The sequence below is a fragment of the Phyllostomus hastatus genome, unplaced genomic scaffold (assembly GCF_019186645.2).
Source record: "Phyllostomus hastatus isolate PE091 unplaced genomic scaffold, TTU_PhHast_1.1 phas_contig_34, whole genome shotgun sequence".
Taxonomy (NCBI): domain Eukaryota; kingdom Metazoa; phylum Chordata; class Mammalia; order Chiroptera; family Phyllostomidae; genus Phyllostomus; species Phyllostomus hastatus.
The window spans coordinates 55,331,049-55,358,834 of record NW_025333857.1 but is presented as its reverse complement, the minus strand read 5'-3'; positions in this window follow the sequence as shown (position 1 = coordinate 55,358,834).

The following is a 27,786-nucleotide window of genomic DNA, read 5'->3' as shown; positions in this document are numbered from 1 at the left end:
TAACTAATTTCATAATGACTGGTTTGAAGTTTGAGAGCAGGTTGACAGGACGGCTCTCCCCTGGCAGCTTGAGCCTCAGCCACAGATGGAAAGAGTAGAGAGAGGATTACAGCAGAGACACATTCCACTCAGAAAAAAATATGTTTAAAATATGAAGTCAGGATGGTTCAGATGCACACTGAGTTGACCATCACCAGAGGTATGTGAAAAGGATAGGTGAGGCTCACTGGGAATTTCAGAGAGGATACTCAACATGGCAGATCCCACTGTAAACTTCCCTACTCTGAAGAATGCCTGAGTCACCTTTCTGAGGCTGTAGCATTCACAGGTGCCCTTCTGTCACCACCTGGTATTTGACCCTCGTAAAATGAGGGAGTGCAGTAAAACACCTAGAGGCAGAAAATGGGGCATTGTTTCCGGTTTTGATTTGGTTTCTCTTCTCACACTGCTGAAGGTAAGACTTTCCTTCCCACACCACTGGCCTGGTTCCTTAACTGAGAAATGAAGAAATAGACAAGATCAGCCCCAAGGTCCTTTAGTTCTAAGAATCATTGTTCATATTTCTTACTATGACTGTTCCACTGTTTCAATTTCCCACCTTCTTTAGTGTCGTAGGTTTTCTCCTTCCTTATCAGTGATCAACACACTGGAAAAAAAAATGACCCTTGGGGAATACTAGTTGACTATTTTTGCCTTGTATAGCTATAGGCTGAAAGAATTATAATAAAAAATAATTTTCTCTAAGACTTTGAATTTTATAAAACTATGACATAAAAATTGCTTATTTTATTTCTCCCAAGGATTATGTAACACAGATGGTATTATTTTGTCTTTACAGCTGATGGAACAAATATTCGTGGAGAGAATATAATACATCCAAGGTCTCAGAACTTGAAGAAATTTTGGGGGTTTAAACTAGCTCTAAGATTCTGCACTGGTAGCATTATTGTACATTTCCAAGTGGGGTTCAGTGTGAGGAACACATATTTAAGTAGCATTAGTACACAGTGAATTCAGAAGTAAACTCAGTCATTGGCTTTGTATATGTAAGTTATAACTGAAAACTGAAAATGGATTACTTTATTTAGTGTATTATTTAACTGAAAGTCAATTTATTAAAGAGTATTTATTTGTGGGACTATTTAGCAAGTAAAAAAAATCCATATGTTCTTGTTATGAGTGTACCTAATAAAGAAAAACCCAATGACACATGTTTCAGTCACTTTTTGGACAAAAGTTCCAAGTATCTCAGCTTTAAGTGGTAACAACATCATATATGTAAGTAGTAGAAAAGGAAAAGAAATTTGAGAAGAAAATCATTTTAATATTAATCTTTCAAAGAGTTGTTTAAAGACAGATTATTTTTTTAAATTCTGAAAAATACCTTTGGTCTTTTCTCTCTTGATGGCTGAACAGCCATTATGTCAGAGCAGGAGTTAGATGAGGGATGTTTTTTTCCAGAAAGACTATGATGGTGGGAGTGGGTGGGGTGGGTAGGTGTGGGAAGCAGTAGACTAGGTTTTCATCTCACATTATTGGTCTCTGGGAGATACTATGTAGGACAGTGTTCCTTGTCTGGGCCTCACTTTCCCTATATGTAAACTGGGAGCAAGTTGTCAAAATGTTTAGGCAGCTGGCCAACATAGACATAATTACATTAATCCTTGTGTGGAAGACTTAAAACCCACTTGAAACATGTTAAGTGCTTTCCCATTCATTATCTTATTATTTTCTCTTAAATCCCTGTTCAGTAGGTCGGAAAGAGATGTATATGTCTCTGTGGTAGACAAGAAAATTGTGCCTAAGTGAAGTAGATGGACTTGCCCAAAGCTGCAAAGCTAGGATGGTGCTGGGCCAGGACTTGACCTTGGGTTTGACAGCTCTTCTCCATTGTTTTCCACTCCACCATGAGGTACTGCCTTGCACGGGCTCCACTTCTCATTTCTAACACACAACTTTGGGGGAGAATGTGTAAGGAGGCTGAGCCCGGTGAGAAAGGCATTAAACCGTAAGAGGCATCTGTGCATTAATGCAGTGAGTGAGAAGTCGAACCAACATCTAATTTTAGTATGCAGCTAGTGCAGTGCTCCTGCTAATCATATTCAGTTGGGCTGACTGAGGAAGAGAAAGAATAAAATAAACATTTCACTTAACCTTTACAATTCATATATTTTTATTGTTTCGCCAGCTTTGGAGTACCATTCGCCTTGTAACTGTCAGCCATTTTCTATGCTTGCCACATACTCAGCTGCTTCTTTGCTCTCAGTTGTTTTGTCTTCTCCTCCTATTTTATCCCTGGGATATTTCCTTTCCCTGCTTTCTACCTCCTGTCACTCCTCACACCCAGCACCTTCAGTCCTGAGTCCATGTCTGCTATCTCTTCTCCTACCATACCTGTAGACATGCTGCAGGCTTGTGTAGAGTTGGAAGAGACCTTAGAAATGACCTACTAGATGCTGTGCACATGGGGATCTCCAGGAAGAGAAAGAGGCATGAAGCTCCATGAACCATGGAAGCAGGAAATTGACAGCATCCTCAAGGCACAAAAAACAGAGGAGGAAGGGAAAACAAGCAAGTGAAAGAGCAAAGCAATATAACTTTTTGCCCTGGTAGTCTCATCTTATCTATGTAAAAACATACACTACCAAAAACAATGAAACATTTTTAAGTGGAAGCTATAGAATATAAATATTTTGTCTGTGTGTTCAACATGGTAATTATGAATGCAGTGATTAAACAATAGTAGTACAAGAAAGTTAGGGTGAATCAGGCCTTGGGCTTTAATATACAGGAATTGTCATGAGGCAGCTCATTGGTGGGAGAATGGGAAGTTATTTTCATGTGATCTGAATCAGAAAGTTGTATATCCCACCAAAATGTGAACACGATGAAAATTTCTGTTATCACACCCAGTGGCTCAGAACACAAAGCCCTTAATTTGATTTGTGGTGCTGCCTGGCATGGTAGTCACTAGCCCTGTGTGGCTTTTGAGCACAAGCAATGTGACTGGTCCAGGTTTAGATGAGCTGTAAGTGCAATATATACACTGGATGTTGGAAATGTAGTATGACAGAAAAAAAAGAATGTGGAAGATCTCATTAATGATTTTTTAAAAAATTGATAATATGCTGCTCTGGCAGGGTAGCCCAGTTGGTTAGAGCATCATCCTGATAAGCCAAGGTTGTGGGTCGATTCCCCAGTCAGGCACATATAAGAACCAACCAATGATTAAATAAATAAGTGGAATAACAAATTGATGTCACTCTTCCTCTCTTCTTCTATCCCTCTTTCTGTCTCCCTTCTTCTCTCTCTCTAAAATCAATAAATACAATTCAAAAAATAACGTTCTGAAATAATCTTTCATGTTATTTGTATAACATTGATTTTACCTTTTTTACTCTTTTTATTTACAAAATTTGTGATTACATATGTGGTTCATATTTGCACTTCTTATTATATTTCTATAGAAAACTCTGGATTAGAGTTTCTGAGTTGCACTTAGGAGCAAACAGAAAGAGAAATTCTCTCCAGAATAATAACCACTATGCCCAATCTAGTCAACACTGGACAGTATTTGAGGCAGAAAATTATCTTCACGTTGTTGTTGATAAAATCTAGGTAGTCCAAGTGAACTTTGAACAATTGTGCATGGGACTAGAGAAAACAGGCTGATGTTAGCAGCACATAGTTACAGAAACTACCTCTTGGAGAAGAGGGTCGTGCATGGAGCCCAGTGGACTTAGAATAACTCAAGGCAGGGAAGCCAGACTGGATCAGCAGATTTTTTTTGTGCCATATTTGCCTAAAGATGTTTTTGGTTTTAGTGAGGAGAAATGGAAAGTTCTTAGTAGAAACCTATTGCCACCTCTATATTAGTATATAAGACATAGCATATATGTGCATGCAACTGTTTAGACTTGATAAGCCACAGTCAGTTCTGCTCAGATGAGTGTTTTGCAATGCCCAGTGAATCTTTTTGCAGGCTTCATTAAGCCCCAATTTAAGGAATCCCTTCAGGTATTCTCTGGCTCTCCATCTCAACTTTGAACTACCTTAGACATGACTCCAGTTATCAGAGTGCCTGGAAAAAGTAAGCTGCCCCTCTTACAGAATGTGACTTCAACCAAGTGCCTCTGAGCAAGAGGTGCTTCAAGGCCTGGTAACGTTCCTGTTCACTTAAGTTCCAGTTTTCCAAAAGTTGGTGTTAAAAGAAAAGGGTCCTAGAAGTTAAATCTTTGCAAACCCAGTGTTCCAAAAGGAAATGCACAGAGCAACCCATCAGCATAACCATGTAAGTGTGGGTTACTCCCACAGAGGGTATTTAATGAAGATCTCAACTATTCCTTCTGTGTCCTAGAGTTGCTATTCACAGTGACAGTGGCTCTGAACCAAATCCCTTTGGGTTTCCTGTTAAAAATATACTATTGGTTTTTAAACCAATCAAGAAATCTAATGCCAGAAACCTAATTTTTTCTTTGTCTTTAGTCTTTTTTGGTTCTCAGTGGCAACATAGAATAGCAGATATGACTATTTTTAAACCTTAGAGGTTATAAATGACTGAGAGTCTTTTATGTAACTAATATTGGGTTGGCCAAAAAGTTCCTTTGGTTTTTTTCCATAAGATGGCTCTAGTAGCACTTAGTTGTCTTTAATTTCATTTGAAACAATTTCATTAGATTATATTGTAATAGCTGTCATATCAGTATGCATATAAAAAGCACCACAATTGGTGAATTTTTATGTAGCTGTTTTATTATTGAAGATGGAAGAAAATGCAAGGTTTTTTGGCATATTATGCTTTATTATTCCAAGAAAGCTAAAAATACAATTGAAACACACAATAAGGTTTGTGCAGGATGTGGAGACTGCAGAGCTGAGACTGAGAGAATGTGTCCAAAGTGGTCTGTGAAGTTTCGTGCTGGATATTTCTCGCTGGACAATGCTCCATGGTTGGGTAGACCAGTTGAAGTTGATAGTCATCAAATTGAGACATTAATTGAGAACCATCAACGTTATATCATGTGGGTATAGCCAATATACTCAAAATATCCAAATCAATAAAGTTATTGGTGAACATGAAAATTGTGTCTTTTATTTTACAGAAAAAAACTAAATGGACTTTTTGTTCAACCCAATATAAACATAAACTGAAAAAAAAAAGCAGCTATAGATTGAAACCCCAAAGCCAGATTCTAATCCTCAAATGGGAGGTACAACATAATAAATTGAACTCTTTGGGATTCTCTTCACAGATACCCCAACCAAGAGGTCTTCCCTTTTCCTTCTTGGTGTAACAGGAAGAATAATGAAGCCAAAGGCTCATCCCCATCTCTAAACACTTGCCATAAGCCCATGTACCTATCCACCTGCTTCAGGCTTATGAGCAGCCCTGCATTCTATGTTGACAATTAAGGATGTTTGCACCTATTGCTTCTCTTCTTTGTTTTGGTTTTCAAGGGTATATTTACCAATATACAGTTTCTTAATTACTCTGATCAACAAACTGCTGAGCTTCATCAATTTTTCTACTTGATGGCTTTTCACAGAATTAATACCATGTTCTGAACTTCACATTGAAGTTTCTCATCATATCATGGGCAATCAAACTTTTATTCTGTTCTTTAAGAGTTTTAAGCTCTTGGGAAGTTTATATAATCAGACTGGGGCATAGTTTTCCTCATCTATAAAAGGAGGATCCTGGTACTGTCCTCCCATGGAGACCGAATGAGACATTATCTGCAACAACTATCCATGCACCTGGGATAATTTTTTCTGTGTCTGCAACTGCTCAGCACACAGTAGGGAGGCAAACTATAGTGGCTGAAAAGCTCTTTCTTTAACTTGGTTCTCAAAGGCTATTTTAAGAGGCAGCTGGGAGGGAGCAACCTCAATTTCCCCCCATAGTGAAGAGAGGTCATCCACAGTGCTCTTCTAATATTGCCAATCATGCCACCAGGAAGGGATGCAGACACTTTGAGCAAGGGATACAGTGCTGAAGAGGACTTTGGGCTGACTCGTCTAATTTAGTAATCCAAGGAATAATTGTTATGAAGTTCCCAGTTATCATCGGGCGCTGATTTAGTTCACAGGATGTTGGCTGCAAACATGCCCGGGGGTTAAGCACAGATCATGTTTTTGTACTTTGGTATTGCTCAATTCATTTGTTGTCTGTTCCTCAAACATGTATTGTGCCCCTAACAGGTGCGGTGCTGCTCTAGGTCCTGGGGATGTGGGTGCTAACAAGGCAGGCAGTGCCCTGGCCTGCAGGCAGTGTCTACTCTGGAAGCAGATGGGCATTAAAAAACTCAGCTCCCAGACGGGATCTATGATAAGAACAACACAGGCAAAGCATTACCGCCTTGGACCCTCATCCTGACAACCCACTGAGGCAGTACAGGTCATACCGTGCTATGTGGAGCTGAGGCCCATGAGGCCCTGGGAGACAGGAGCAGAGGGAGCTTGCCCGGGCCGAGGATGCAAAGTAAATAAATCTTCAGTTTGCTTTTTGTGAAAAGGGGAGAAATTCCTCCCTCTTGGGGTCATGAGGATTAAACAAGCGACAGAAGAAAGGCACTTAGAATGGTACCTTACACTTAGAGTTTATTAAAAACATATGGGAACTGCTGCCTGAAAGTTCACAGAAAACAACCTCATAATGGTATAATAAAAATACTAGGAAAAGGTGCTAGAGGCTTCCAGAAGAGAATGACTAACATACTTCAGCAAAGAGAAGGAAGCTAGATGGGTTTCGAACACAAAATAGGAGGCGGGGCACAGCTATTACAGCACAAGGAAAGAGCATGCGCCTGGCATGAAAGAGCATGGCTCGCCGCGGAGGGTGGACTGTAATTGCTTCTTATGGCTGGAATATGAGTGCCCTGGAGGAGAGGCAAGAGTTGAGGTGGCTGAGCCCATAGAGTAATCCCCCTTTCCATAGCTCTGGAGCTCTGGGAGGTGATGAGAGAACAGGAAAGCCAGAGAAAACCTCTGCAGCCCAGACCCAGACACGGTGGGCCATTTGGACCTCCATCATCTGAGATGTGAAGCCCCAATCGCGTGCCAAATTGCCTCTTCAGGCTCCAGTCTCTCCCCACTGTGGACTGTTTGCCTGTCTGGAATGAGATAATTTGTCAGACACCAGCTGCTGATCATCCTTTCCTCATGGGCACATTTATTATTATGTTACAATACGCATGAAGAATCTTTACCATCACTGGAGTGAAAATGATTAAAATGTTGGTTTTTGTTTTGTTTTCTTTCTTTCTTTACTTTTTTTTTTTTTGAGAAATTCTCAAACCTTCCATCTGCCGGAGATGGCACCAGTCATAGGCAGTGTTGGGGAAGCAGGATGGGCACAATCACTGTCATCATTAACAAAACAGGAAGCAGAGAACCCCAGGGGCTGGCGCTGGTGCTGGAGGAGAAGGACCATTCTGAGCTTTGCAAGCAGACCAGGACTTTTGGCAGCTGGGCTGTGCATCTCAGAAAGAGTGCAGAGGATGGGCTGGCTGACTGGCTGTCTTCTAGAGCGGCACCATGTCTAATTATGTACCAGGAGGCAAGAAAAGGTGTAGGTCTGTCTTTCCAGTTCAGAGGAAGAAAAAAATATGTGGTGCCTCGCGTCTAAGAAACGAACAGGCTGACCTTTTCAGAGTGTCTGAAAGAAAAAACCAGATGTATTCCTCAAGAGTCACTGTGACTGAAGGCTTGCATTGTGCAGTGACATAAAGGGAGAGCTAACCAGAAAACAGCAGCTGATGATCTGAAGCCAGGCTGTGCTATTGTCCAGCACACAAATGTTCTACAAGGACCCAGACCACCATGCGGTTCTCTGTGCACAGACTATGGAGGATGGGGAGGGGGAGTGGAGGGGGCCAGGGCTTTTTTACTCCTTTTCTTTCTTCCCTTGCCGAAACCCTTTCCTTCCAATCCCTCTACAGCCGCTCACATTCAACTGCTAGCAATTATTCGTGTTGACCCTCTTCACTCTCTAAATGGGATGTGGGTCTCTAAAGATTTTCTCTTTGTACCTAACAGCCCCATGTTACAAACAGGTTCCAGGGAGGAGGTGAGGTCTCAGCTCCCTGGGGACAGGGACTGGGGATGGAGTGGCTGTGATTCATTTTCCATCCAGCAAAGTCAAAGCTAGGCACATGTGGACTGGGAGGCAGGCAGAAGAACCCCCCAACCCCCACCCGGCCTCACCAAGGGCTGCTTCCCTATTGTCTTCCTGGAGGGCTCAGGGCTGGTGAATGCTGGTGGTGTAGGAGGGGGAAGGGAGAAGAAGCAGCAAGAGGAGGCGGCCCAGTGGGATGAAGTAAGATCCTCTCTCCATTCCAGCTCAGTTCTTTCAGGTTTTCTCCAACAGCCTTTACCATCCTCGGTTTTAATGGATACATTTCAACTCTCCTACGAGCTGTAAAGTCCTTGTGTTACCGTCCTTCTTGTCTCTCCATTGCTCCCAGAATTGTATTTGCTCCAAGCAGTTCTCAGTGGATGTCTAGTAAATGGAATTAATTCTTTGCCCTTAGATCTCAGAGTCCGGTTCCTCCTTGTCATTCAGAGTGTGTCCTCCCAGAAGCAGCCTTGGGTGACTAACATAGAATGGCCCCAGAAAGTCCTTACTATTTTATTCGGCTGGACTTGTTGTTGTTGTAAATTTCTTTCTCTTTCTTTTTTTTTTTTGGCCATGTCTATAGACATGTACTAAACAACATTTATTGTCCAGTAGGCCAAAGAAAAAGTTCATCTGACACGATGAAATCATAGCTTTCTGTCCTTTTAAGTGGTCTGACTACACTCTTCATGGTACACTCAAGGCAGACTCAACAACATTCCAGAAGCAGGATCTTATTACTTCCATAATTGAGATCAGAAATCCTACTACCTAATGGGACCCTGGACCACTTTTGGGGTCAAGCTTCAGGTGCTGTCCCTTAAGGTTACAGACTCTACCCTGTTTTATATTTGCCATAGCACTTTGCATTGGAGATCACTCTGTCCAGATATAGGTGTCATTCTTTCCTGTCTCTCTCCCTCCTTTAGACTCTAAGTTCCCTACAACAACAACAACGATTATTTATGGAGTATTTGGCCTTTGTCAGGCATTACTGTAAAGGCTTCACATGTATTATTATCTTACTCAGTTTTTCATTCTGTGAAAACGTGTTACCAGTGTCAAGGAGAACGGTTGGCACATTTGGAATTTAATAAATATTTATTGAACCAACAGAAGGAATGAATGGTAGGCCCTTCCAAAACTGCAGCTAACAAAGCAAAGTCCTAGAAAAGTAAGATGTTATGAGGAAGCAACCAAGTCAGAGGTATAACTTAAACCACTCTTGGAAATACAGGTGAGCCCTGCATTGTGCAATAAATTGCATGGCTCCTGCATTTTTCAGCATGGAGTCTTATTTTAAAAGCATCGAGGAGTTAGCTATTTTAAGAGAATTCTGTTGTGGATTCTTTTGTTAAGCAAAGACTCATTTTGTAATGAAAATGAACTATCCCCTTCCTCCAAAATAGTAATAACTGGCAAGAACATCACAAGTTTGCATTCTTCAGAGTGCTTTTCTGCATATATAGCCATATGCTCATACATAGGCTTTTTGCATCAATGGAAATTCAGTGTGTTGAGCACCTACCTATTCAGGGACAGATCCCTTAAGGTTCTAAGAAATAAATACTCTCCTTTAACAAGTAAGGAAACTGAGTTTCAGGGAGGTGACGTAATTCGGCCAGGAAGAGTTTCTTGGACAACTTCGGCATCTGAAGGATCTTCTCAGGCATGTTGTCATTTTGAATCCCAACGTGGAATAATGTAGAATTATTTAGAATAATTTAGAATTCAATTTAGGATTACCTGGGCTTGTTAGATTGTACTCTGATCACAGATGCTTGTTTCATGCCCAGATTTGTTAATTTATTTTACAAATATTTATTCAAGGCTTCCTATGTGCCTGGCATTGCCCTGGAAACTGGGAAGTATGCTGGGAAAGAAAATTAAAAAAATAATTCCTGCTCTCAAGAACTTTCCTAGAAGCTCTGTCCAAAATGGTACCCACTAGCCACAGGTGGCTATTTGAATTTAATTTAAATTAATAAAAATTTAGAAAATTAAAAAATTTAGCTCATGAATGTAGGGTACTCAAATATTTGAGTTCCAAACCCCTCCATTGATACAAGTGATTGGTGGTTACCATAGAGACAGTATGATACAGACTGTTATCATTATTGCAGGAAGTTCAACCAGCCAGTGCTGCTCTAGACAGACAGTGAACACATACCTAAAGTGTCTGGTGGAGGTAAAAGTGTGAAGACCATTATAGCAGGTTAGGGGACAAGAGGAGACAGACAAGGAAGTACTCATTAACACTGGGTGGTAAGGTAAGTTCTCTGAACAGGGGCTTGAATGAAAAGGGGGAGCAGGCCCCGTGGCTGTCTGGGGGAAGCATGCCCCAAGGAGGGGAACATTTAGTACAGGGGCCAAAAGATAGCATGCTCCTGTGTTTGAGGAATACAGGGGAGCTTCTCTGGTTGGAATGGGGTAAAAGAGGAGGCAGTAATTTGGGCATGTAATTAGAAAGGGACGCTGGGCCAGATCATACAGGGCTTTGCAGGTCCTGATAAACCATGGGTTTGCATGAGAGCTGACCACCAGCAATTCGGAGGTTTGTCTTTCCCTCCTCTTTCTGTTTCTCCAACATCTATCTATCTATCTATCTATCTATCTATCTATCTATCTATCTATCTATCATTCTTTTTGCTATTTCCATACCTCTGTGTTTTGTAACTGCTCATGCCTTTGTGACTGTCTCCTCTTTGCCGATAATACTCTTGAGGACCCAGAGCACACAACAGCGTTTGGCACCGGACAGTGTCAAGTCCTCCTCTCACCTAAGAACTCTGATTCTGTGACTGAGGCATCTGGCAGGTGCGCTGCTGGTTAGGTGGGAAGGACGTGGAGAGTTAGGCTTGCTTGATGTTTCCTTCACCTTCTGGCCGAGAGATGCTGCGTGCAATGAGCACTGATCATGACTGTGGGTAATGAATACAATTCCTTGGGTTTACTCTGCACAGAGAAAAGGGTGATATAACATTCTTCTCATCGTAAGTCATGATAAGCCATTTAACATATTAACTGAGTACTTACTGTGCATCCAGTCCGTTTGCCCAGGAATGAGGGGATTCCCGGGACACTGGACTATCCATGCCGAAACCAAGAAAGTCCCAGGCAAATTGGGGCAAGTTGGTCAGCCTACTTGTGGGAGACACGTGACTACAAAGATAAGATATGTTGCTTGCCCTCAAGGTGTCACAGCTTGGGGGAGAATACAGGCAAGACAGAGTTCTAGTGCTCAGCTAGAGAAGAACACAGTTGCTCTGGCAAACTGCATACCTGCAAGGCCTCAACACAGTGAGGGCAATGAAGGAAGGCTTCCTGGTGGAGGAAGAGATCTGCTTTGATTCTTGAAAATGATTGAAGATGCCAACCTTGAAACCCCAACTCTAATGCCTTCTCTGGGCTCTGTGTGGCAATTTCATAATAGGTAGGTTGACTACTTACACCCACCTGTCCTGTTTATTCTCACTGTGTCCTCCCCATAAGGATACCACCTGGCCTCAGCGAGTCTTTTGGCTTCCAAGGGGGTCATGTTTAATTGCTTTGTTGGATTAGGAACCACTAGAAGGGGAGGGAGCAACTACATGTTTGTCTATAGTATTATCAATATTTGGGCAAAAGGAGGCTGTTGGTCACATCTGTAATTCCTTCCTGGGATAAAGAGAACTAGAGGGCATCTACAAGAATGTATATTCATCTAAATTCGTGGGACAGAGGAGTCAGGCAGAAAGGCTTTTCAAAAGTGTGCTGCGTCTTGCTCAGTGAGTGTGCATTTCACAATTCTTTCTCAGAAACAGACATTAAAACCTGCAGCACAGTCATTTAGAATTTCAAAGGGTTCTTCTTCAGGGGGTGGGACACAAAAGACACCACTGTTAGTCACACAATGCTGGGATGGTGGGGGACAGCAGTACACCATTAACAAATCTGCACCGCAAACCCTTACGGGGGAAGGCAAGAGCTATTCTGCCAGGATAAAGAAGATGCCTCATTACAGTGGCTGGAAAAAAAGATTATCATCATTATTGCTTTTTAAAATCCACTCCTGCATTCCACCTAGGTGGGGAGAGTTTAAGAAGGGAAAGACAATTTTGAAAAGCAGTTCATAGATCACTACAGAATCACAAAACACTCAACATTCAGTACACCTCTCTCTCCGACTTGAAGGTGTCAATCTGAATTTAGAGTAAATGCAACACCCACATCAAGAGAGCCTTCCTTTCTGAAGATAGATGGCTTTCAGTAATTCTCTGCGTGCTTTTAAAAGATGCCCAAATCCCAGCCTATAGTTTGAGGGACCAGGCAAGATGGAGCTTCTCACATGTAAAGCTGCTGGTCCTTCAACATTATCTTGCATGTCTTTGCCTGTCCCTCTCCTTTGTTTTGGAATTACAGGCAGCAAATGCCACAGATCTAAGTTGGAAAACCAGGAGCCCAGGCTGCAGAACAGCCAGCAGACAACATTGTCTCTGAACTGCTATTGTTTCTATTTCAGGAGCACATTGAGTGATTAGCTTGGGTAACAGTAACATCGCATTACCTTGCACAGGCTGGAAATGTCTTTCAATAAGGAGGCAACACGGAGGCCATGTGATACAATCCCGTAGACAGAGCCAAGTGGAATACATCAAAGAGAGCCTTGATGCAGATGTTTCATGCAGAAGAAAATTAGGTCAGAGACCACTTCAATTTCAGCTTCTGCCAGCCTCGTTTGAGAGCTTCCAGTGAATTCGTAATGAATAGCTTCTAGGGCACTTTTCTCTCATTCAGTCACAGGCTGCCACAGCCAGATGAGCGTTCCATGTGGAATCTTCTCTCATTATTTAAAACTGCTACTTTGTGTTCTGAAATTCCAGAACCCTTCCAATGCACCACTCCTCTGGCCTGAAACAAAAGATTATGAAAATGTAGGGAGAGGCATGAATCTGAATCATAGCCTTGCTCTCTCTCTTATCCATCATATATCCATACATGGTTTTTAATTCATGCCCCAACCCCCTGTTCATCTGTCTATAAGAATCTCAATGATGTTGGGCTTTTAAAAATCTTAGTCAACTTTGAAGAAGCTAAGTGGCCTTTAGATGACCAAAATGCTTTGTTGGCTTCTTGCAGGCAGCATGCATGTGTGAGTGTGGCAGTGCATGTATTCAAAAAAAAAAAAAGGAAAGCAAAAGCCTTTCTCTGAAAAGAGCAGAGAAGGGCAGGGTGACCTCAATGAAAGTGAATGATGCATCTTTTCCTTGCCCACCCCCAACCCCATCTCACATGTTATTTATTATATTGGAGGGTAAGAGTCTGGAGCACCCTGGTATATTCCTTTTCACTCTGCTTTTGCTGCCTACCCTTCGTGGGTTTCACACTGACAAATTCTTGCTGACTAGGGTGGGGTGTGTAGAGGGATCACTTCAATTCATGCCAGGAGAAGAACCACTAGACTCTAAATGCGTTTCGAAGAAAGGGGCCCAGAGACAGACACGGAGGATCACAGGGGCTCCTCAACACTGGTGACACTCTCATTTCCCATGGGAAAGGAAATGAAGTGGCGGCCTCAGCTCCAGCTCACCGTGACACAATCGCTTTGTTTTGCTACCTCCAAGGCACCGGGGCATTCAGTAACTGTTTTTCTCAATTCTAGGGTTTGCAAAGCTCGTGGCAGAAAGCCTCAGAAAAGCACTCAAAACCCTGCTCTTTCTCCAATCCAGGATGGGAGGGTCTCATGGGATGTTGCCTGTCTTGTCCTGCTATTTAAAATGCTTCTGCGGCTTAAAATGGTGCTAGTCTTCCTGCTTTTCTTGCCCAGCTTGGTCTCTTCCCTGCCAGCACTCTCTTGTGATTTTTGTTTTGTGGTCTGTGCCACATACAACACACACAAACTCAAATAAAATTTCCGAGGACAGCAGATGACCTGGTAAAGAGATGTAGTTTAAACTCCACCTCTGTGTGAACTTGAATAAGCAACTCTATTCTCTATATTTAGTATCCTCACATGGAAAATGTGGGTGCTGACCTTGAATCCCTTGCAACTTTGACACTGACTCAATACATAGTCTTTCTCGTGTATTATAGGCAATTGACAGCATCTGGAAACATCTGGCTGTGGGTTGTAGCCACAGATCTACCTACTAAGATGCTGACAAAGACTTTGCTCATAGGATAGCATTAAAGGGCCTTGGCATGTTCCTGTAGAAGAAGGACAGTCTGATTCCTTCCAGACACACTACAGTGGGGCAGCTCAACACAGCAGAAATAGCATTGGCTTTGGAGTCAGACAGACCCGAGTTTACATTTAAGATCTGTCACTTCCTGGCTGTGTGACCTCAGATAATTCACTTAGGCTTTCTGATCTTCCTCCACAAAAAAAGTGGGATAATAACCATTAGGAAAGGATGTTATATGACTAAATGAAATATATAAAATATATGGCCTGATACATGGTGGAAACTTGGCAAATATTAGTGTGATTTTTATTATTGGTACCAAAAATTAACAATGGAGACATATATTAATATATTTTATATATCTATATTTCTATACCTATATATCTATAGGTGTGTGTAGATACATATATATACTCACACATATATATACATATACACACACCTATATACCTATACTTATATATTTATGTTTATATGTTAAATGTTTATACATGTGTATATATTAACATATATTTGTATTATATATTTATATATAAATATCTATATATGTAGAGGTACATATTTTTATATATTTCTGCATATAAACATATGTACAGAACTATATCACCTATGCTCTAGGGTAGTCAAAAAAATATTAAGACTATTTGAATTTACACTTTTTACTCCATGTGAAGAATCTTTTAAGGACACACACATACATGAAATTCAATTTGTAAAGGCAGTAGTGACCCGTATTCGTTTAAAATACTTTCTGAGGTTTTGGCACATAGGTGCTCAATAAATGCTAGTTATAATTATTTTTATTTACAAGAATATTTTTCAGGCTCACGAGCTCCGAAGTTATCAATCACTCCTTTCCCATGTTCCTCCCTGAAGAGGCTTCTTTTTCTAGAGGCAACGTGGGCCAGAGAAAACCTATATAGACAGGTAGGACTCAAAAGCCATTGATTTAATGCTGGGTTCTTAATCACAAAATCACAGCACTTCAGAACTTGGCAGGTGAGAAACTGAGATATGTAGAGGTTATACGACTTGACCAAGGTCATGGAGGAACCCTAGTTCTCATCCCGTCCTCCCCTGTGTCCTCAGTTATAAGACTCAGTGGAGGCCATGAACATGAAAATGCTTGGCCAATGCCAGGGGCTTTCCACATGCCAGCACCCGCTTCCTCTGCGCCTGCCAGCTCTCCTGCAGCAGCCGTGGCAGACAGCCACCACCACTGCCATGATGGCAGGGCTGTCTGCCACCAGTGGCACCACTGTCCAAGCAAAGCGTTGCCTGCTTAAAGCTGGACTTGGCCCCTGTCGAGTTATGGGGCATGGAGGACAGCACAGCCCTGGGAAAGAGCTCCGTGGCCCATCATGCCCGCCAGTGTGGGCCAGCACAGCTCTGCGAGTCAAATGCAGTCTGCCAGACTCTGGCTCTCTGTGCTAGCGTGTGACTGTGGGAATTCACAGAGGCAAGACGGGTCACACCAGGGGAAGTGAAGCGTACATTTGTTCTTTTCTACATTTATTCACTTGCTCACTTGCTTCCTCATTTACTTATGCATTCACTTAATTATTCTTTACTGAACACTATATTTAGAGAAATAGGGCTTGTAAGGTTTCATTATTTAGCAAGAGACTGCATGGATAGAGATACAAACCAATTACAATACAATATGGCAAGGGTTATAATAGCAAAACACTGTGGCAACACCGCAGAGGGAGGTATTCAAATTTTGTGCGCTACAAGTATTAGACAGAAAAGAGATTGTGTACTAAACAGGATTTGAACAGAGAACTAAAATAACTGATAAATATATGTCTGTATATACACACATAACACATGTATACCATCCGTATACACACATATACATACATATATATTTGGGGATTTGGCCTTCCATGGTTGTGGGGGTTGGTTTAATAGTCTGTGCATGGTTACCATTTTTGCCCAAGTTTGGCAAACATTTTCTGTAAAGGGGCAGATAATAAATATTTTAGGTTTTGCAAGGTATATGGCCTCCGCAGCAACTACTTAACTCTGCCAGGTGGGCACCACAGAAGCCCTAAACAGTTCATACGCAAATAGGCATGTCTGTGTGCCAATAAAATTTCATTTACAAAAAAAAAAAAAGGAAGTGGGCTGGATTTGACCTGTGAGCCATAGTTTGCGACCCTCAGTCTTTGCAACCGGTTGTGGAGCCTGGAATCAGTAGAATGGACCCTGAGTAGGAAGATGGGTGTGCAGTGGAGGAAAGCAGGGGCAAACTGGAGCCCATGAGGTGGCCTGAACCCGTGTCAGACTCTCACTGCCTTCAAGGCTTCAACTCAGGAATTTGTGAGTCCTGCAGAAATGGTGCCTTTCATTGTGGAGTTAAACCTTTTATGTGACCCAGGAATTGAAAAAACTGAAGGAGGATCCGGTGGGAGCTGGAGTTACTGCTGGTTTGGCTACTGCCCCTGGCAACAGAGTAAGTCAGTTGATAGCAGATAAGTGAACAGAGACAAGCAATGGTGCCAAGCATTCCTGCATCGACCTTCTGAGTTTAAAATGAATATGGAGTCTGTTTCAACTCAGCCGTCTAAAACTGATGCAAAATGTCTCTTATGACCTCATGCTAACTTGGACCAATGTAGGGAAAGAAATTCTGAGAGGTATCATTCTGAAAAATAACCCTGTCTAGCTAAGTGATTCAATCAAGTCCACACCGATGAGAACGCTTCAGAGAGGAGGTTACATTGGAAAGGGACCTTGAGCTTGGGGGAAGATTTTCCAGTTGGAGGGCATCTCCAAAATCCTCAGACAGCTGGCTTTGTGACTCCCAGACAGGGTTCAAAAGGAAAAAAGAAACAATGTGTTCTTTTGCCTGCCAAACATTTGAAGAATTTATTTTCCTAAGTTTTCACTAATTAACTACTTTCATCAGAATCCAGATGTGAGCAGGGCGGTGAGTGCTGCGACAGACTCAGGTCAAGTTTGAGGATTAACCTGCTTCTCCAACCTCCGCAGGTGAACTCTCACCCCTGACACAAGGCGGCTGCTCTCTCCACACAGCTCTGGACATCCCGTGAGCATATGCACTTTTAGTAATGTTTTAGCAGAAATTCCCATAAAATTTTATTCTGAGTCACAGCAACACATGTTTCCCCTTTCTGTAGTACCTGGCTCTTTCTTCCTGTGTTTTGCCTTTAGAGATGCTGTCAGATTTTGTTAAATGTTCTGACACCATACGTCATATTTAATGCCTTTTTCTTTTCAATTCTTTCATTGTATTCATAGTACCTCCACAATATCTCCTGCACCCACCCATTTGTCCATTCTCTACCTTCATGTCCATCCTTCCATTCATCTTTCCATTTATTTATCCACCCATCTATTTTATTTTTTTATTTTTAATTTAATTTAATTTAATTCTACTACCCTATTTCAGTCCTCTATCAGCTCATGCTTAAATGATAACAAGATGCAGTAAACTGATTTTCCCGAAAGGCCTAGTGCATGAACAGGATGCAGAATAGGATGAATAGGATGTAGAGTAACACGGGCTTAGATTTAAATTTTTGTTAGTTCTTTACTACCTGTACAACTTCGAGCACATAAATGAAACTCTCCAAGTCTCTTGAGGAACAAACAAGATCTATATCTCAGGACTCTTGTGAGTATTAATTGAAATAAGATGTATAAAGCAGGTAGTATAATGCCTGGAACATAAGAGGAACTTAATAAATGCTATTTTATTCCCCTATCTTCCCTATTTCTCCTATTGTATCTACTTTGCCTTTTTTTGGAAATCTTCACAAATATATGCAATTTTTATCTACCACACTGGCCTTTGCTGGAGTCATCCTTCCTCCTAAAATTGTATCTTCTCCAATTTCTAACTTACTATTGAGACTCATCTCTTTTTCTGACTCTGGATCTTTGATCATGGAAACTCTTCTCCCTGAATTATTCATATTCTTATTTCTCTTTGTAAGAAATGTATCAGATTTCTTGGATCTACCCATTCCCCAGATAAAATGTCACCTCTGCTCATAACCCTTCCTGAATCCCCCAGATTAATACTTTTACTTCTACTGCATTATCACAAGACTTTATTTGTAGAAAGGGAAAAGGAAACTGCATTTTCCAGCACACTCTGTTGAGTGTCAATATCTGTGTCACATATACTTTTCACAACATGAAGTAATTATTATCTTCATTCTACAGCAGAATTTTCCCCAAGGGTGCTCAGCTAGTAAGGACCAGGGAAAAAAATGGAACCTAGGTCCATCTGATTCCAAATGCCCTTTCATTTCACACTACCTTGCTTTCCATCCTCTACACTATAATAGTAATAATTACATCTTACATTTATGAAAGGTTAAGAAAATTAAAAACTGTGATTGGCCCATTAATGAATCATATTAAAATATAAGGATAGTATTTATTTATATATTTACTTACTTATGTATCACTTTAAAAGTCCTGGTGTGACAATTTAAACATACCAGTGCAGACGTGGTAAATGTTCAGTTAGATGGCATTCAATGCATGAACAGAACTTTTACTAGAGTCCTTATTCTCAGGAGATTTTTGCCCCTATTTCAAATGTAGTAAGTTACCATTAGTCCTTCAACCATCATATTCTAAGTGTATGGTTAATTTCAACTTTCTTTCTTTTTTAGTAAGGAAGTCTGCAACAAGGAAGGAATTATTAATATTTATATTATTAGGCTAAGTTTATATCATAATAAAAGACTCTTACATTAAAGAGCCCTGGGGTATATTATGGAAATCCTAGGCCATCCCTGCTGCCAGCAGGCAGCCAGCCCGATTGCTTATCTCTTCATGGCCTTAGTAACTCTGTAAAAGTTAAATTTGTTTTATTTATAGAATGGAAGAGCCTTCACCCATGAGGAGTCTGAATAAATAGACTTCTGCCCTCATTCTCCAAAGAGGCTGGGAAGGAACCACTGATGAGGAAAGCCTGGAGGGTACAAATTGTCAAGATGAAGTACAGTCCTTTGTTCAGAATCAGAAGAGTTAACCACCCAAATCATAAAATACCAGATGAAGCTCACTTCACCAAACAGGGGTGAGCAAAATGAGAAGAAAGGCATGGTGACACTGAAAATGCCCAACATGTAATCTCTCTAGGTTAAATAAAGGCAAGTTCATTTGACATGCTAGAGGTCACACCTTGGCCTAAAAGACCCAGAAAACATGTTTTGTGGTAGCACAGAAAATTAGAGCTTTTAAAAAATTTAATAAAATAATATGAGATTGATTGGGAAATGCACAATAATCTCCCTGTTCAGGAAGTATTTATGTCTAGTTATTTGTACTGGAGGGTAAAAGGAGCAAGTCAAAGTTATTAAATTAGAGGACTTCAACGATCAAGCCAATATCATTAAATAATTATATTATAAATTGAATAAACATGAATCAAATAATCATATGATATCTTAAGGCTGTTAGCTCTTTGGAGAGAAGTGAGATGGTTATCTTCTTTGATAAACCCCCAAAGTCTGTGCTATCCTCAACAAAGGAGCATGCTGCTGATTCACCATGAGCCTTGAGATCTTTTCCAAGAGAAAGAATAGGTTTTTGTTGCTCAGTCCACATGAACTTGTCTGGTACCCCTTTCGATTAATGGCATTTGTTTCCCCGGAGAGCTGCCCGAGGCTAAAGGCAGAGATATGACACTGAGACAGAGCTAACCTAACTGGCTCTCATGGGGACTGATCACGTAAGTGGAGTTTTCACCAGTGTTCTAAGCATTTGAGTTATCTTGGTGGGTGTGCCTCCCCTACAAATAAGTCTGGGCCAATCCACTGAATAGAAGGTGGGATTGTCAGATATCAGGTCTCAAGAACTGTACCTTTAAGACAAGTTAAGGTTTTCTTTCAAAGCTGAGTGTGGGACCTTCTAAAGAGAAGTCCTGCATGGTCATAAACTATTCATGGAACTGATCATGTTTCTAGAACTACCGACTTTCAAGTTTCTTTAACTTGTCTCATCGCCATCTGCCTCATCTCCTTGACAACTCCGATCTCAGATCTATCTTCAATTTATTTTTATTTCACTGACTCTCTCACCCTAAATATGATGTCTATTCTTACTGATTTGATATCTGACCTGGACTTACCTTGACTTTCACTGTCTGTACTTTCTCTGCTTGGACTAGAGGTGCGTGTCACATTGGTCAATGTCCATTCTTGATTCCATCCTCTGCCCCATTTTTGGCTTTGCTCTTTTTGTGAAAACATCAATAACTCTAAGAGGTCCCATTCCCTGACACAAAGCCAAAGGCAGGACAAGGGACTAAAAAGGCTCCCACCAATAGAGTGGGATGGGCTATATGCAGAAGGGAATGTGCTCTACCACCTTGGCAAGTAAGTCAAAAGATGGGGTAGCCCGGTACCATACATCCCAGAGAACTCTTGTCTAAAGACGTAGTTGTACCCATTTCACACTATATCTCAACTGTGTGTCTTGAGAGAAGCCAATCATGCCTTGGTGCATCTGCCGATGTGATGCAATGAAACATCAAGTGTGCTGGAATCAGGCAGATTTGGAGCTGAATCCTGATTCTACTCCTTGTAACTGTGTCATCTCAATCAAACTTCTTAACTTCTAGCCCTGGCTGGCATAGCTCAGTGGATTGAGCTTGGGCTGCAAACCAAAGTGTCGCAGGTTCGATTCCCAGTCAGGCCACATACCTGGGTTGCAGGCCACGGCCCCCAGCAACAGCACATTGATGTTTCTCTCTCTCTCTTTCTCCCTCTCTTCCCTCTCTAAAAATAAATAAATAAAATCTTAAAAAAAACTTCTTAACTTCTCTGAGCTTCAGTTTCTTCATCTACAAAATGGGGATAATTATATGTACTTTATACTGTCATTGTGAGAATTAACAGAGAAAATGAATATAAAATGCAGAATATCGCATATGGCATTCGGTAAGTAGAGATCATCATCATCATCATCATCATCATTGCCATCAAAATGCTCTAATACCTAAATTCTGGCAAGAATAGAGAAAATTTTAAATATTCACACAGGTAGTATCTTGAGAGACAGGCCACAAATTTCTTCATGCATTAAGTGGGTTGATCAGTGTTGTAAGTCACCAGTTGGCTTCCTGCCTGAACTTTTAATCTGGTCCCCATCTCAATTTAAAGAGGCTGAGAAAGCAGAGACATCAATCGTTTCCTTGTCAAGGACAACAGCCCCTTCCTTCTTCCTTAGTTCTCTCCTGAGGCCCCATCCACCCACAGTGCCAAGGGAGGGGGCCGCTGCTGAATACAAATCACCAGGTGGTAGGGGAGGCTTTGTGCCTCCATGGGAGCCAGGAGCAATTCCACTGTCTCTGTGTAAGGCTCTGATGAGTCCCATCCTGCTGTCCTACTCCTCCAGGGCTCCAGTGTCCCACCATGTTCCACAGTCTCCCTGGAGAGTGATATAACCATGAAGATGGCAGTCACCCAAGGTACTGGGACACAGACTTTATTGATTTGTTCTTCTAATGCATTAGGAGGAAACAGGAAACCTCAGGAAGGTCACAAACAACAATTGTGCATTGACTGGCACAGACATTTACTTCATTCAGGAAAGCACAACTCAAGTGGCCTTGCTATCACAGAGGAAAGGAGACCATAGATGCGTGGCACAGAAATAATACAGTAGCATGAGCTGGATCAGAAGGAATCAGTAAGGGCTGAAGCACCTAATGCTCAAGCTCATACTTGAGGGGGAGTCTGTGTTCAGTTCTCAGCAAGACCAGATGTTCCGTCAGTGTTGCTGAACAATTGGGTGAAGAAATACACCAGGCAAGAGTGATCCCTTTATGTCTTTGCTCTGTTGATTCTCTTGCCTGCTCTCTAGCATTCTCCTGTTTGATTCTGTGGTTACATGTCCCTTCCATCTCACTTTCATGAACTTTAAAGCCTGAGCACATCAGAGAGCTTTCCGTGCATCTTCACTGTTTGCTGCAGCTTTCTCTTTTTCATGATTGTCCTTGGAACCATTGATCATTGAAAAAAAAATCACATTTTGGAAGGTGTCCAAGCCTTCTTATATGCTTTTTCCTTTCAGACCCATGCTCTGAATGTTTGGAGTCTGCCTCCCATGAGCTTAGGCTAGCTTCTCCTTCCTTGATTATTATAAGATGTGACATCTTCCTTCAAGTGTTCTGGCTATTTCAACTTGATCAACCAACTTTTGTTTTTTGGCGAGCAGTTGTGCCAGAGTGTTGGCTTCCCATGTCAGTCCTCTATTCTATAACAAATGAAACCTTCTACAAGCCCTGGCTTTTCCAAATGCGTGGCCTATATCATTTTACCCCACAAGTTTATAATTAATGCCAAATCATTAGTCCAGGACACAGTGCAATGTTTCCATTTTTCTAGAAACATTTCCATATTGATCATTAGAAACTGAAAAATTACAAAGCACTAAGGAGGAATGAGCCTTCGAACTGCATTTTTGTTTAGGCTCCTGTGGACTCCGTACAGACATTCAGTCTGCAGGCCTGGTTTGAGCAGGCATATGAAACACCATGTTGGCAGTAGAAGAAGCAACAGAGAAATGATATCTTCAACAAAAAGCATAATGTTAGACTTCTCTCATAAGCAATGTGTAGACTTTGTAAGGACATTCCCAGGCTTTTGTGGAGCTCAGACTTTAGCACAGAAAGGTTGCTTGTCCCAACTTTGCAAGTTACTTTCTCTGTAGCTTAGGTATAATACATAAATTCTGTGGGCCACGATAGGTTTATGTTCAAAAGGGATTACTAATAAACTAATCTGGGGTTCCTGTGAAGATTAAATGAGATAGTGGATTGTAAAAGCCTACCACACAGTAAGTGCTCAATAAACATGTTCTTTCCACCTTGCCCACTGAGGGTCGATAAGATGTATAGCTATTGGAACATAGTTTGAGTCTCTAGGAACATAGTTGGAGTCACTAACTATATGCCAGGTAATGTGCTAAGCAAGTAGATAATAGTATTTTATTTCCCTAGATATACATACTAAATTCATTTTTCAGATAAGGAAAGTGAGGCTGAGAGGGATTAAATAACTTCCCTAACATGATACAGGTAATCACTGAGAAAGCCAAGATTCACATCTTAGCCTTTCACACCAGAGCCCATTCTTTCAACCACTTGTTTTAAGGGCATTGTGGAATGAGAAATCAGTGGTATGACTTTAATAAGCTAAAAAACCAGTGAACTGCAGAATCCCTGGGGAAATAGAGGTTGGAGAGTAGAGGTGGAAATGTACTAAAATAATACATTCCAGTATTGATCTGGTGAGCAGGGTTGAGGGGAAGGAGATTAGTAGGATTTGTAAAGTTGTTATTAGTATTTGCCAAAGATGTTTGCCATCTCCCATGTTCTTGGGAATTTTGTCTTTTGAATATGTTTCTGGAAAACAAGATCTCAGAAAGTATCTTTTTTTTTCCTTCCTTCTTTCCTAAAACACTTATTAAATGTTTTTCAGCAATGGGCACCATGCTAGGCACTGAGAGTACAGAGATGTGGACCATCAGGCAAAATTTTATATTTGACCTGTTTGAATTATAGGTGCAACAAGTGAGTCTAGAATGAAAATGAGGGTAAAGATTTGGATGAGCTTTGAGACTACATTGAGGAGTCCTGACTTCAGCAACATCTTGACATATGTCATGACCTAGGGATGTGGGGGATGCTATAGACACTGCAATTTCTAAAACAACTCACTTTGGACCAGTGATGATGCTCAAATTTGTCACCCACCCAAAGGTTCATAGACATGGTGAAATAAATACCCTTAACTACTTGGTGAAAAGTGATGTCTTATGAACATATGAGTTTGTTTTCTGAGGAGTGTGCATAGCTTTATTCTCAAACAGTCAGTGACACAAAATGGCTAAGATCAAATATCAGTAGAGGTATCTCAAAAGGAAGAAAAATTAGAGGAGAATAAATACATGTTAATGAAGAATACAGTCGAGAGAGGAGGGTGAGCTGAAACAGTGGCCATGGGGATGGGGCAGGTATAAAGGCTCTTTTAAAAGGGCTAGGAATGATAACTGAGATTGACAATGTATCAGAGGTGGAAGGTAAGAGAGAAGGAAGATGAAGCTTCAATGTCTCTTGATTTTGGAGCATAGGCGATGGGTTAACTTGCCAGGACAGGCTATAAGCTTGAAGCTGGGGGAGAGTGTGGATATATTTAGTACCGCTATTGGTATTGAGAGCTCATTGGAATGTAATTATGGTATTGCTATGTTATCTATGAAGCTTAGAACATATATCAGGAGGTGTAATTTAACTCTTTGACCTACCAGACAAAGGAGGGAGGACATGCTAATTTGTGATCTGTACTTCAAATACACAAAAAAGAATTGTTTTCACTAAAGTTTTCTTTGTTTTCACTGAAGAAATAAGCACGACCCCAGCTCCCATTTCCAGCCCTCCTTCCTTTTCAGAGTCTCAGAGACAAAGGTGGTTATTCATAATGACTTAGAATATGTTTACACAATGCCAGATGTTCAGGTAAATCTTTAAGAATGGGCATAATCTAGATTTCTGCCAAATTAGGTAAAGGGACAATCGAGGTATTACTTGCATTTTCTCTGTTTATGAAAGTATTCGGCATTGTGTAGATATAGTTAGTCATATAAATGCCTTGGCTGTTGAAAGGGTGAACCCTGAAAAAGAAGATTTTGTATAAATACTATGTATCAATATGACATCACTTACTGTCATATATTAGCTATTTAACAACATATTTTTATGGTATCAACCCTATTTTATTTTCCTTGTTTCACAAATGAAGTAAATGAAAGTGAGAAACAAAGAATCTTGCCCAAGTTATCAAAGTAGGAAGTGGCAGAACTCTTTTAATCCCCCCTCTATACATTATCTGATCACTGGACCTCTGGTCCACTGATCCCATTTTTTCCCCAGGTTCTCACACCCTCTCTGCCTTCCTTTCCCTCTGCACTCAACTTAGATTCCAGACTGTGCAGCTCAAATCATCCCCTTGGAAACCCTCACCTTCCAAGCCCCTCCCTCCTTCCATCAGTCTCAACCAGCAAAACTCCATCCTTGATCCCAGCCCTGCCCATTTCATTCCTGTACCTGAGTCACTGATGGTGGACTGGAGATGACACTCAACCACACTCACTGGCCTTACCTCACATTTGTGAACACAAACCTCAGGGGGACCCTCTACCTTGCCCGGCAACCTTATCTCGTTTATTTAGTCAATCAAGTCTTTCATTATTCAAGACAACCATGGTCAAGTCTTCTCCTTTCTCAAATTACCAACCCTGTCCCTTTCTCCTTCTGATGAGGAGTATGTTTCTTATTCAACTGAACACAACAGTCACAATCTGAAGATAAATACACCTATTCTCACGACCAAATTTACCAACCTTTCTGCATCTCAATTTAGAGATTCAGCCTCCCTATTTATTTATTATGTTTATTTAGAAGAATCGTTCATGTTCTGTAAAGAAGAATACCTCAACTGCTGCACCAATGCTCACCCCTCTCCTTCTCTGGGACTTTGTTCTTCTGCAGGTGCCTTCCCTCGGCCATCATGATCATTTCCCCCTCTCCACTGATCATTGTCATCAGCAAACAAGCAGCTCTATCTCCCATCTTACAAAAACAAAACTTACCTTCAACCTCTTCTGCTCCCAGCTCTTACCATGATTTCCCTCTCTTTTAAAACATAACTCCTGAAATGAATTGTCCTTCCAGTCTTGCTCTCTCCTCTTTCTCACCTCTAACTCTCCTTTAAATTGTGCTAATCAGGCTTTGGTTCCCATGCCTTCAAAAACAATTTTTTAAAAACCACACTTATCAATGTCACCAAAAAAAATGACATGTTGTCAAATCTAGTGATGAATTCTTAGTATTACTTTTAAGCCCTTAGGAGCTGTGACAAAGGTGTCCACTTCCTCCTTCTTCAAATACTCTGTTTCCTTGACTTCTGGGATAGTATGTTCTGGATTTTCTTCTCCTTCTTAGTATTTTTGCTTTCTTCTCCCCCTTCTCTAACCCAAGGCATGGCTCTTTATTATCTTCTCTTCTCCACCTGCATTTACTTCTGGATAATCTCGTATAGTCTGATAACTTCCAAATTTCCACCCCTTGTTCTAACCTCTTTCATGAGATATGAGGTACCAAACTACCTATCAAATATCTACAGTGTCTATTATTATGGACCTTGTAATAACACAGACAAAACAGAATTATTTTTTTTAAATTGTTGTTCAAGTACAGCTTTCTGTCTTTTACTCCCATCCCAGCCCACCCACTCAGCCCTCCCCACCTCCCTCCCATTTCCACCTCAAAACAGAATTCTTGATTCTCTCTTTTCTCCTTAAAGTTCTCTGATCCTTTTAAATCTCCTTTCAAAATCTAGAAATCATTCTTGATTTTTCTTTCCCCCTCACTTCCTACAACTAACTCATCAGTGAAATTTGTCAGCTTTGCCTTAATCTCATCACTTTCCTCCACTGCCACCCACAGTTCTAGTCTAAGCCACTGTTCCCTCTTGCCTACACCACCAAAGTCTACAAATTTATCTTATTGCTTCCACCACCCTCCACTCAGACCTGTTCTTTACCTAGCAGCCCGTATTCTTTTTAAAGTGAATAAATATACTTCAATTACTTTCCATCTTTCTGAGAAGAAAATTCAAACTACTTAATGGTCTACCAGGCATTACTTGATCTAGTCACTTCTTACCTTTCTGATCATATTTCCTACCACCTTTTCCATTGATCAGTTGTGTTATATCCATACTGGTTTTCTGGCTTTCCTTTAACACACTGAACTTATCACTGCCCCAGGTGTTTGCACTTCTTAATCTCTGTGTCCAGAATGCTCTCTGCCCAGATATTTATAGAACTCCTGTATTAAGAAATACCAATGATAAGAACATAGTTTTTGAGACAATTTGGATTTGAATCCAAGACTGTCACTAGTATCTGTGTGACCTTAATCAAATTAATATACCTCCCATTTTTTTTATTTGTAAAATGGGCCCACATGCTGAGGCCTACTTCACAGGTTACCTTAAGGATTAAATGAGGTAATATATGTATAATACTTAGAACACTACCAGGACAAATGGGCTAAATACCTTATTAACCATAAATATCTATTTAAAAAACAAAGAAGCATGGAGCATCTTAAAAGCATAGAACATAAGAGCTAGAAGTGTCTTGGGGATCTTCAGAACCCATCCTTGCAATTTACAGGGGAGAAGAGTGCAGCCCAGTGTGGTTGCACAGTCCTCAGATCCACTCAGCAGGTAGCTGAGCCAAGACCACCATACCTCTTGCCAATTCTCTTTACTTCAAACCTTGTTAAATGAGCATTCATGTTGTTTTGGATTCAAATTAACTGATTAGTTTTAAATTACAATACATTTTGTCCACCAAACTTACATGCTTCTGAGTTCCTTTGAGGTATTCTTTCCTGGGGCATTGGGCTCTCATGGGTGAAGTGGGGTAGAGAAGAGAGGATGGGAA